Here is a 10,681-nt window from a genome sequence, read left to right as displayed (position 1 = left end):
TGGCCTTTAGTAACGTTTTTTCGTGATTCTGAGCTTAATTTGGGATCACAACTTTAAAATGCGATTTCTGGCCTTTAGAAGCGTTTTTCAGCGATTCTGAGCTTAATTTGGGATCACAACTTTAAAATGCGATTTCTGGCCTTTAGAAGCGTTTTTCAGCGATTCTGAGCTTAATTTGGATCACAACTTTAAAATGCGATTTCTGGCCTTTAGAAGCGTTTTTTCGTGATTCTGAGCTTAATTTGGGATCACAACTTTAAAATGCGATTTCTGGCCTTTAGAAACGTTTTTCGTGATTCTGAGCTTAATTTGGGATCACAACTTAAAATGCGATTTCTGGCCTTTAGAAGCGTTTTTCAGCGATTCTGAGCTTAATTTGGGATCACAACTTTAAAATGCGATTTCTGGCCTTTAGAAGCGTTTTTTCGTGATTCTGAGCTTAATTTGGGATCACAACTTTAAAATGCGATTTCTGGCCTTTAGAAGCGTTTTTTCGTGATTCTGAGCTTAATTTGGGATCACAACTTTAAATGCGATTTCTGGCCTTTAGAAGCGTTTTTCGCGATTCTGAGCTTAATTTGGGATCACAACTTTAAAATGCGATTTCTGGCCTTTAGAAGCGTTTTTCAGCGATTCTGAGCTTAATTTGGGATCACAACTTTAAAATGCGATTTCTGGCCTTTAGAAGCGTTTTTTCGTGATTCTGAGCTTAATTTGGGATCACAACTTTAAAATGCGATTTCTGGCCTTTAGAAGCGTTTTTTCGTGATTCTGAGCTTAATTTGGGATCACAACTTTAAAATGCGATTTCTGGCCTTTAGAAGCGTTTTTCAGCGATTCTGAGCTTAATTTGGGATCACAACTTTAAAAATGCGATTTCTGGCCTTTAGAAGCGTTTTTTCGTGATTCTGAGCTTAATTTGGGATCACAACTTTAAAATGCGATTTCTGGCCTTTAGAAGCGTTTTTCGTGATTCTGAGCTTAATTTGGGATCACAACTTAAAATGCGATTTCTGGCCTTTAGAAGCGTTTTTTCGTGATTCTGAGCTTAATTTGGGATCACAACTTTAAAATGCGATTTCTGGCCTTTAGAAGCGTTTTTTCGTGATTCTGAGCTTAATTTGGGATCACAACTTTAAAATGCGATTTCTGGCCTTTAGAAGCGTTTTTCAGCGATTCTGAGCTTAATTTGGGATCACAACTTTAAAATGCGATTTCTGGCCTTTAGAAGCGTTTTTTCGTGATTCTGAGCTTAATTTGGGATCACAACTTTAAAATGCGATTTCTGGCCTTTAGAAGCGTTTTTCAGCGATTCTGAGCTTAATTTGGGATCAAAACATTAAAATGCGATTTCTGGCCTTTAGAAGCGTTTTTCAGTGATTCTGAGCTTAATTTGGGATCACAACTTTAAAATGCGATTTCTGGCCTTTAGAAGCGTTTTTCGTGATTCTGAGCTTAATTTGGGATCACAACTTTAAAATGCGATTTCTGGCCTTTAGAAGCGTTTTTTCGTGATTCTGAGCTTAATTTGGGATCACAACTTTAAAATGCGATTTCTGGCCTTTAGAAGCGTTTTTTCGTGATTCTGAGCTTAATTTGGGATCACAACTTTAAAATGCGATTTCTGGCCTTTAGAAGCGTTTTTCAGCGATTCTGAGCTTAATTTGGGATCACAACTTTAAAATGCGATTTCTGGCCTTTAGAAGCGTTTTTTCGTGATTCTGAGCTTAATTTGGGATCACAACTTTAAAATGCGATTTCTGGCCTTTAGAAGCGTTTTTTCGTGATTCTGAGCTTAATTTGGGATCACAACTTGAAAATGCGATTTCTGGCCTTTAGAAGCGTTTTTTCGTGATTCTGAGCTTAATTTGGGATCACAACTTTAAAATGCGATTTCTGGCCTTTAGAAGCGTTTTTTCGTGATTCTGAGCTTAATTTGGGATCACAACTTTAAAATGCGATTTCTGGCCTTTAGAAGCGTTTTTTCGTGATTCTGAGCTTAATTTGGGATCACAACTTTAAAATGCGATTTCTGGCCTTTAGAAGCGTTTTTCAGCGATTCTGAGCTTAATTTGGGATCACAACTTTAAAATGCGATTTCTGGCCTTTAGAAGCGTTTTTCAGCGATTCTGAGCTTAATTTGGGATCACAACTTTAAAATGCGATTTCTGGCCTTTAGAAGCGTTTTTTCGTGATTCTGAGCTTAATTTGGGATCACAACTTTAAAATGCGATTTCTGGCCTTTAGAAGCGTTTTTCAGCGATTCTGAGCTTAATTTGGGATCACAACTTTAAAATGCGATTTCTGGCCTTTAGAAGCGTTTTTTCGTGATTCTGAGCTTAATTTGGGATCACAACTTTAAAATGCGATTTCTGGCCTTTAGAAGCGTTTTTTCGTGATTCTGAGCTTAATTTGGGATCACAACTTTAAAATGCGATTTCTGGCCTTTAGAAGCGTTTTTCAGCGATTCTGAGCTTAATTTGGGATCACAACTTTAAAATGCGATTTCTGGCCTTTAGAAGCGTTTTTTCGTGATTCTGAGCTTAATTTGGGATCACAACTTTAAAATGCGATTTCTGGCCTTTAGAAGCGTTTTTTCGTGATTCTGAGCTTAATTTGGGATCACAACTTTAAAATGCGATTTCTGGCCTTTAGAAGCGTTTTTTCGTGATTCTGAGCTTAATTTGGGATCACAACTTTAAAATGCGATTTCTGGCCTTTAGAAGCGTTTTTTCGACATTCTGAGCTTAATTTGGGATCACAACTTTAAAATGCGATTTCTGGCCTTTAGAAGCGTTTTTTCGACATTCTGAGCTTAATTTGGAATCACAACTTTAAAATGCGATTTCTGGCCTTTAGAAGCGTTTTTCGGCGATTCTGAGCTTAATTTGGGATCACAACTTTAAAATGCGATTTCTGGCCTTTAGAAGCGTTTTTTCGACATTCTGAGCTTAATTTGGGATCACAACTTTAAAATGCGATTTCTGGCCTTTAGGCGTTTTTTCGACATTCTGAGCTTAATTTGGGATCACAACTTTAAAATGCGATTTCTGGCCTTTAGAAGCGTTTTTTCGACATTCTGAGCTTAATTTGGGATCACAACTTTAAAATGCGATTTCTGGCCTTTAGAAGCGTTTTTTCGACATTCTGAGCTTAATTTGGGATCACAACTTTAAAATGCGATTTCTGGCCTTTAGAAGCGTTTTTTCGACATTCTGAGCTTAATTTGGGATCACAACTTTAAAATGCGATTTCTGGCCTTTAGAAGCGTTTTTTCAACATTCTGAGCTTAATTTGGGATCACAACTTTAAAATGCGATTTCTGGCCTTTAGAAGCGTTTTTCGGCCATTCTGAGCTTAATTTGGGATCACAACTTTAAAATGCGATTTCTGGCCTTTAGAAGCGTTTTTTCGACATTCTGAGCTTAATTTGGGATCACAACTTTAAAATGCGATTTCTGGCCTTTAGAAGCGTTTTTCGGTGATTCTGAGCTTAATTTGGGATCACAACTTTAAAATGCGATTTCTGGCCTTTAGAAGCGTTTTTTCGTGATTCTGAGCTTAATTTGGGATCACAACTTTAAAATGCGATTTCTGGCCTTTAGAAGCGTTTTTTCGTGATTCTGAGCTTAATTTGGGATCACAACTTTAAAATGCGATTTCTGGCCTTTAGAAGCGTTTTTTCGACATTCTGAGCTTAATTTGGGATCACAACTTTAAAATGCGATTTCTGGCCTTTAGAAGCGTTTTTTCGTGATTCTGAGCTTAATTTGGGATCACAACTTTAAAATGCGATTTCTGGCCTTTAGAAGCGTTTTTTCGACATTCTGAGCTTAATTTGGGATCACAACTTTAAAATGCGATTTCTGGCCTTTAGAAGCGTTTTTTCGACATTCTGAGCTTAATTTGGGATCACAACTTTAAAATGCGATTTCTGGCCTTTAGAAGCGTTTTTTCGTGATTCTGAGGGGATCACAACTTTAAAATGCGATTTCTGGCCTTTAGAAGCGTTTTTTCGACATTCTGAGCTTAATTTGGGATCACAACTTTAAAATGCGATTTCTGGCCTTTAGAAGCGTTTTTCGGTGATTCTGAGCTTAATTTGGGATCACAACTTTAAAATGCGATTTCTGGCCTTTAGAAGCGTTTTTTCGTGATTCTGAGCTTAATTTGGGATCACAACTTTAAAATGCGATTTCTGGCCTTTAGAAGCGTTTTTTCGTGATTCTGAGCTTAATTTGGGATCACAACTTTAAAATGCGATTTCTGGCCTTTAGAAGCGTTTTTTCGTGATTCTGAGCTTAATTTGGGATCACAACTTTAAAATGCGATTTCTGGCCTTTAGAAGCGTTTTTTCGACATTCTGAGCTTAATTTGGGATCACAACTTTAAAATGCGATTTCTGGCCTTTAGAAGCGTTTTTTCGACATTCTGAGCTTAATTTGGAATCACAACTTTAAAATGCGATTTCTGGCCTTTAGAAGCGTTTTTTCGACATTCTGAGCTTAATTTGGGATCACAACTTTAAAATGCGATTTCTGGCCTTTAGGCGTTTTTTCGACATTCTGAGCTTAATTTGGGATCACAACTTTAAAATGCGATTTCTGGCCTTTAGAAGCGTTTTTTCGACATTCTGAGCTTAATTTGGGATCACAACTTTAAAATGCGATTTCTGGCCTTTAGAAGCGTTTTTTCGTGATTCTGAGCTTAATTTGGGATCACAACTTTAAAATGCGATTTCTGGCCTTTAGAAGCGTTTTTTCGTGATTCTGAGCTTAATTTGGGATCACAACTTTAAAATGCGATTTCTGGCCTTTAGAAGCGTTTTTTCGTGATTCTGAGCTTAATTTGGGATCACAACTTTAAAATGCGATTTCTGGCCTTTAGAAGCGTTTTTTCGTGATTCTGAGCTTAATTTGGAATCACAACTTTAAAATGCGATTTCTGGCCTTTAGAAGCGTTTTTCGGCGATTCTGAGCTTAATTTGGGATCACAACTTTAAAATGCGATTTCTGGCCTTTAGAAGCGTTTTTTCGACATTCTGAGCTTAATTTGGGATCACAACTTTAAAATGCGATTTCTGGCCTTTAGAAGCGTTTTTTCGTGATTCTGAGCTTAATTTGGGATCACAACTTTAAAATGCGATTTCTGGCCTTTAGAAGCGTTTTTTCGTGATTCTGAGCTTAATTTGGGATCACAACTTTAAAATGCGATTTCTGGCCTTTAGAAGCGTTTTTTCGTGATTCTGAGCTTAATTTGGGATCACAACTTTAAAATGCGATTTCTGGCCTTTAGAAGCGTTTTTTCGTGATTCTGAGCTTAATTTGGGATCACAACTTTAAAATGCGATTTCTGGCCTTTAGAAGCGTTTTTTCGACATTCTGAGCTTAATTTGGGATCACAACTTTAAAATGCGATTTCTGGCCTTTAGAAGCGTTTTTTCGTGATTCTGAGGGGATCACAACTTTAAAAAGCGATTTCTGGCCTTTAGAAGCGTTTTTTCGACATTCTGAGCTTAATTTGGGATCACAACTTTAAAATGCGATTTCTGGCCTTTAGAAGCGTTTTTTCGACATTCTGAGCTTAATTTGGGATCACAACTTTAAAATGCGATTTCTGGCCTTTAGAAGCGTTTTTTCGTGATTCTGAGCTTAATTTGGGATCACAACTTTAAAATGCGATTTCTGGCCTTTAGAAGCGTTTTTTCGACATTCTGAGCTTAATTTGGGATCACAACTTTAAAATGCGATTTCTGGCCTTTAGAAGCGTTTTTTCGACATTCTGAGCTTAATTTGGGATCACAACTTTAAAATGCGATTTCTGGCCTTTAGAAGCGTTTTTTCGACATTCTGAGCTTAATTTGGGATCACAACTTTAAAATGCGATTTCTGGCCTTTAGAAGCGTTTTTTCAACATTCTGAGCTTAATTTGGGATCACAACTTTAAAATGCGATTTCTGGCCTTTAGAAGCGTTTTTCGGCCATTCTGAGCTTAATTTGGGATCACAACTTTAAAATGCGATTTCTGGCCTTTAGAAGCGTTTTTCGGCGATTCTGAGCTTAATTTGGGATCACAATTTTAAAATGCGATTTCTAGCCTTTTTTTGATATTTTAATTTAAATTTAACTTTGAATTCTGAATTTAATTTAGGATTCGAAATCTTTAGCTGAATTTTGAATTTTAATTCTGAATCTGAATTCTGAATCTGAATTCTGAATCTGAATTCTGAATCTGAATTCTGAATCTGAATTCTGAATCTGAATTCTGAATCTGAATTCTGAATCTGAATTCTGAATCTGAATTCTGAATCTGAATTCTGAATCTGAATTCTGAATCTGAATATTGAATTCGGAATCTTAATTTTACTTCGAATTCCAAATCAGGAATAAGAATATATGTTTTCAATCCGGTTGTCTGTGACTCACATATTTATGTTTAGTTCCGCTAGTGACCGCTTGGTGGTTACGCCATAGCCTTTTTGTTCTGTTTTTTTTTCGGCCAGTTGGCCGAATTCGACCGACGCTTTATCTGACAGCTCTGACAGCGACATCGTCGTTTTGTTTGACATTTGGCGTCGCGTTTTCTTTTTGACAGCACCTCGACGTCCCATGCGTTTTCGTTTGTGTGAGTGAGGTTCTACTGTTTGGTTTTAACGGGGTCGTCCACTAAAAACGATCCACATTTTTCCGAGGTAATTTTTAAAAATTTAGGAAATTGTTAGTCTTAAACAAATTTCAACATTAAAGTTTTGGAAATTTGAAATTAGCATTTAAGGGCAGAGTGTTTATGGATGATACCTTCGAGTAGTTGGAATCTTCTATCGGGTCGGCTTCAAGCCAGCCGAATCGAGTCGCTGATGTCAGTCAGTCAGTCCGAAAGACGGCGGACACACGCGAATTTGATGCGCGTTTTGGCGTTTGCTCGGTGGTTTCCGTTTTGAGAATTTTTTTCGCTTCTTCAGTAGTATCAGTCTCTCTCTTTCTAACACGTGTGTTTCGTGTATACGGACGACGATGTGAAGTCGATCGTTGTTGGTGGAAGCAAGACGCAACCTGCGTCGAGGTGCTGCAATAAAATTGAAATAAAAAAAAAGTGCACAGAAAGACGTCGGTCGCGGGTTTTCTTCAGTTCGAATATCGAGAATTCAACATAATAATTTCGATTACTACTATTAACTACTCTTACCATTTTCCCAGATTGTGAATGGGAAGTTTCGTGCGTAGTTTTGTGCGTGCCGTGTGGAAGTGAGATTTTTGTGCAAGTTTCTTTTGGTTCTTCTTCGTGGTGTGGAAGAATGAACGGCGAAGAAGTGCTGCTGCTGTGAAATTCTTGTGGGGCCCCTGGGATGATCAACAACAAAACCAAAAGCAAGCAACTGAAGAAAAAAAAAAGCGCAAGGTAATATTTTGACGGCAATCCCTCAATTGGAATGATCTTTCTTTTGGGAATTCTACGCAAAAGTCTTCTATAATTCTTCAAACCTTTTCGCCGGTGAAGTTTCTTCATTGGAAATTGTTGGTGTGATAAAAGCAAAACAAAAAAGATGGCAGAATGGCTGCTTTGATCGTGGTTTTTCTTCACTCGAAACGCTGATCGACGACGACGACGACGACCGCAAAGGCCCGGTTAGAGAAAAATAAAGCGGAAAAACGAGTTGAAAAACAAAAGCAAACTTCAATTCAAGCAAGAATCGTCTCAACTCAAGGTTGGTGGGAAACCCGAGCAAAAAATTTCTCTACCAAACACCACCCCCCTCGATTTAAAGTTGATATTTTTGTTAATAAGTTAACAGTTTGATCGATTCAAATTTGAAAAAGAATCAAGAAGATCATTCAAGCGAAGTTTGGTTATATTTATGCGAGCGACGAGGAAACGAAACATCAAAAGAGAATAACATAACGAAAGAAATCAGTAAAAAAAGTAGACGGCAAACCCGAGAAGTGAATCAAAAAAAAAAACGCGAGTGCAAAAATAAAACGAATCGATCGAGAACGGAAATCGTTGCCGTTTGTTGTATGTTACTTATTTCGATCTTACCTTACCTACTTGTTCCCCCTTTCGAATTCGACCGATTTCCCCCCTTTGTTTGCATCCAGCTAAAGAAAAAAAAAGAAGATTGGTTAAAGTAACCTGCTCGTTAATAAATTGAGCTTAAGTTACGAAGAAAAAGAAAAGTGAGGGAAAACGCAAAAGGAATAAATTAAAAGCTAAAGAAAGGTGTGCGGTGTGTTGTTCAAGTGTGGAATTCAACCGGAAGTGCTGTTGGCCGATTGTGTTTTGATCAATTCTTGGTGAAGTTGGCAAAGAAGAAGAAAGCTTAAGCCAAAGGGAGGATAACGTCCGTTTTGTGGATTAATCTGGACGATCGCGGTTCTTCGATTCAGCTGAGTAACGGACCTGTGTATGGTCGGATAGGAAAACTATTTTCTAAAGGTAAGTTCTATAGTTTAACCATTTGGACTATCATTATTTTGGAATAACCCTTAAAATATGTATACTCTAAAGTTTGAATTTTATTTCGCGTTGATAAACCCATAAATTGGTCAGAGGCAAATCTACCCAGCAAGCCTCTATAATAAAACAAACAAAACATACTGTTTAATTTAATGAAATCTTCTATCTATAGAAGAATATAATTATTAAAATTTTCTGAAGAATATTTGTTAAACATTTTTGTATTCTATTTTAAACATGTAAAAGAACTGGAGATGATTTTAGTATACTACTGTCTTTAAGGCCATGTTGTCTGCGTAGAAGATAGTTTCTGGTATCTTCAAATAAAATTGTTAATTTCACGTGCAAACATTGCGGAAGAGTTTAGTAGGGGAAACCACGAAATAAGCTCTTATGATCTAAAAATAACCTTGATCTATAATGTACGTACTGCAACATGATGTACACATTGTTTCTCAATTTTTACCATCATAAAATTTTTGATTTTTCACTTTTATCAATTTTAAAACACGTTTTTACTTAAATTTGTTGACTAGGGGCATATAGAGCACCATATTATCGAGGCATAATGATCATTTTCTGCCGTAGAATCTAGCAGCGAATTAAAATGGATTTATAGCGCCACACCTTGACTAGTTTTCATCCGACGATTTAACCTATTGGTAAGGTGTCGGAGAGGTAATCAAAAGACTAGCGTTAGATTTCTGTTCGAGGTGATTTTTTTCCATTTACAATTCATTGATCATTGACAATTCATGATCGATTTTTTTATTGTTACATTATACGGCTAGTAGCATCATCTTTCGAACAAAGCACACAATGTATGAGCGTGCGTGAATTGTTTGTATTCTACAAACAGACCTAGATTATTTTGTTATTGCTTTGTTTAATGAATCTACGACTCACCTGACTTCATCGAATTGAATTCGCTGCTAGATTCCCCGGCAGAAAACACACATCTTGCCCTGATTAATGGTGCTCATACTGCCTCAGGGGGGGTTCTCATTATGCCTCCACAGTGGCTGGTTTTCAGCTTTTGGCAAAATTTTTTAAAATGCATTTTTTAACGTTTTCATCTAGTTTTTTCACGTTTCAGCCCGTTAGGGAATAGACTTTTCAAGTGTCTGAACACGAAACAATAATGTAACCTCCATATTATAGCTATTTTCTATGGTTAAATAACCGTTTTCCTTAAGGTGGCCATTATGCCCCCATCTCCCCTAATTACTCAGAGATGAAAGTTCTGATTTAATTTTCATTGTTTTAATACCATTATCACCAACTAAAAATCTCTGATTTAGAAAAGTGACCGGATAGATATTTTAAATAATTTTTATTTGATCATTGATCGTCTGATTTGTTCTTAATCGAGAAAAATTACCTAATGACAGTTGGGAAGTATCATGAAGATTTGAAACATAGAATACAAAATTCAAAAAAATAATTAAATTCAAATTTCATAGAGATACAGATTGAAGAGTATAAGAATTCCAAACTTAAAAACGCCAAATTTGAATTTCAATTTTAAATATATCTTTCAAACATAAAAAAAATCTTTTCATGAGATGTTTATGGATATGGTTCTTATCAGATAAATGAAAATTGTTTTCAAGTTGTTACAAAAAGTCAGATAAGGAAACCCAAATGAGTTTAGTACCTGAAACAAAGAACCTGAGTCCCCAATAATCAGAAAAACCATGAAACTGAACTTCAGTAACTGAAGAAACAACACATGACTTGAAAATCTCAATGAATTGAATCTGGAAAAAGATAAGATTAAAAACAGAGAAATATTCATGTTGAGAGAATCTCCAATGATATTGGCAACTGAACTATGAGATCGTTTTTATGATAATTTGAGACTGATCATTTGGAAAATGATATGTTGAATTCAGGATATTTACTTCAGTAGATGATAAAATTTTGGTTAAATCAGCTGAAAATGTTTAAAAACGGACTTCAAGTCTAAGACAGAAATTGGGATGGAAATTCAATAAAGAAACTCTGTACTGTCGATTAGTCCAATTTAAGCAACTACAGTTTTTTTAAAGATTTTATTTTCAAAGAAAGGAAGGAAAAGGATTTAGAATTTATAAACCAACGGAAATTTCAATAATTATGATTGAAAAGATATAACAATATCTGATATTAGTCCGGATACTGCAGGGTTAAAATTCTGAAATGTTTATATTAAAGTTTCTCTGTTCTCTCTTAGCACTTAGCCAGT

The 10,681-nt window shown here is 36.2% G+C and overlaps 2 protein-coding genes across 6 annotated transcripts in view; one reads left to right on the top strand and one right to left on the bottom strand.

Moving 5' to 3' along the window:
- Positions 1-10,681, bottom strand: part of LOC129758617 (uncharacterized) — a 30,446-nt gene that overhangs the window by 14,901 nt on the left and 4,864 nt on the right. The gene's annotated exons all lie outside the window — the stretch shown is intronic.
- The window catches only part of LOC129741867 (uncharacterized), a 544,810-nt gene continuing 541,004 nt past the window's right edge, over positions 6,876-10,681 (top strand). For all 5 annotated transcript variants that reach the window (XM_055733697.1, XM_055733690.1, XM_055733681.1 and 2 more), the window contains exon 1: positions 6,876-8,433. The gene's annotated coding sequence lies outside the window, so the exon portion shown is untranslated. The remainder of the gene's footprint in view (positions 8,434-10,681) is intronic.

This window comes from Uranotaenia lowii, chromosome 1, assembly GCF_029784155.1.
Source record: "Uranotaenia lowii strain MFRU-FL chromosome 1, ASM2978415v1, whole genome shotgun sequence".
NCBI lineage: Eukaryota > Metazoa > Arthropoda > Insecta > Diptera > Culicidae > Uranotaenia > Uranotaenia lowii.
The sequence above is the reverse complement of the archived record's forward strand: the minus strand, read 5'-3'. Positions and strand labels throughout refer to the sequence as shown.